The following is a 1,500-nucleotide window of genomic DNA, read 5'->3' as shown; positions in this document are numbered from 1 at the left end:
TTCATTAAATAGTACCCGCAAAACACCAGTCTCAACGTCAACAGTGAAGAGGCGACTCCGTGATGCTGGCATTCTAGGCAAAGTTGCAAAGAAAAAGCCATATCTGACTGGCCAATAAAAAGATTAAGATGGGCAAAAGAACACAGACACTTGGCAAAAGAACACAGACACTGGACAGAGGAACTCTGCCTAGAAGGCCAGAATATTCCTTGGGTTTACACCAATCTTACTACTACTGCACTGATCACACTCAAACAGAAAAGGCTGATGCTTGCAATTCATTTTTATTGTAAAGTTGTATGATATAAAGCAGGAAGAATTAACACCCAAACGCCCATTTATGGCCCATGGCAAACTGCCTATCATAGACCCTCTCCCTCTTCTTCCAGGGTGTCCTCCAGCAGCTCCTGAAAGCAAAGTTGTCAATCCACATGGAAGCAGAACATAGAGTGCTCCTGTAAAACAATTATCCCGTCAGGAATTCATCAAATAGTCATTGAACGAATGGGATTCACAGTAATACATTTGTCTGAGAATTTTCAATCATAAACCCCAGTTCTGGAGCCCCGATCCTCTCATCACAAGCCCAAGCACTTACCTCATCTGCTCTTCTGTGTTTTCCTCTTCCTGCCTCCCTCCCTTTCATCCTTTCCTATTGATGCTTCAACAGATAAAGTGACCTCATATGCCACAATCTGTTTCAAGAAAAAAACATCCGAAAGCCCGCTCACATGAGGTGAATAATCACATGAGATCAGGAATTGTAGTGTTTGAGTTGAAAGACATTGCATAAATTAACTTCTATCAACACTAATACAGTTGTCTACAGAGAACAGGCTTTGATAGTAAACACTTACCTAATGTAGTCATGGAGCTGTGCTCCTCCTCCAACCCTCCCATCCTTTCCAATTGATGCTTCAACAGATCTGTTTCTTTGGCTGCTCTTCTCATCTATCTCAGACTTGAACAGGCTTAGAAAGAGGACAAAAGGAAACCAAAGCAACTTTAAAAGAGAAGTAGAAGAGGCAGACTTCATTTCTTTTTGACATGTTTGTTGGCTCTTTTTCCTGTGCTCTTGGTCTTCTCCTTTTCTGCTCATCCTTAGTTATTTAGATAGTTATTTTGGCCATTCGTACATTGGAATTCTAGTTCCATCTCCACTCTATTACTCCTATAAAATGTTTTCACCTCTTTTCTCTGGGTCTCTGTTTATCTTGCCACCCCTTGTGTTTTCCATAACTTTCTTTTGATCCACTCAGCTCTCCTTTACTGCTGATCTCATTTACCTTTTATCCCATGGTCCTTCCCGATTCTGTCCTCAGAACTTGAATTCTATATATCCTACTTCCCTCCTGATAAACCACTCTGGTCTCCCTTCCTCCTCTCTCATGTTTCCTCCTCTTCACCCTCATGCCTGGCTTCCTTATGATTTTTTCCTGCTTTTGCTCATTTTCTCGTTTTGTTGTTTGTTTTTTCTCTTTAAAAAAATCTAATTTGTTT

General features: G+C 40.9%; 1 long non-coding RNA gene across 1 annotated transcript; it reads right to left on the bottom strand.

Annotated features, from left to right (window-relative positions):
- Positions 1 to 206: 206 nt before the first annotated feature.
- Positions 207 to 1,153, bottom strand: LOC123726199 (uncharacterized). The gene is made up of 3 exons (XR_006758518.2): positions 858 to 1,153; positions 599 to 695; positions 207 to 455 (listed from the first exon to the last, which is right to left on the bottom strand). It is a non-coding gene; the product is annotated as an uncharacterized LOC123726199 (long non-coding RNA).
- Positions 1,154 to 1,500: the final 347 nt, after the last annotated feature.

The sequence above is a fragment of the Salmo salar genome, chromosome 01, assembly GCF_965601325.2.
Source record: "Salmo salar chromosome 01, fSalSal1, whole genome shotgun sequence".
Classification (NCBI taxonomy): domain Eukaryota; kingdom Metazoa; phylum Chordata; class Actinopteri; order Salmoniformes; family Salmonidae; genus Salmo; species Salmo salar.
Note: the sequence above shows the minus strand (reverse complement) of the source record. Positions and strands in the feature narration are given on the sequence as shown.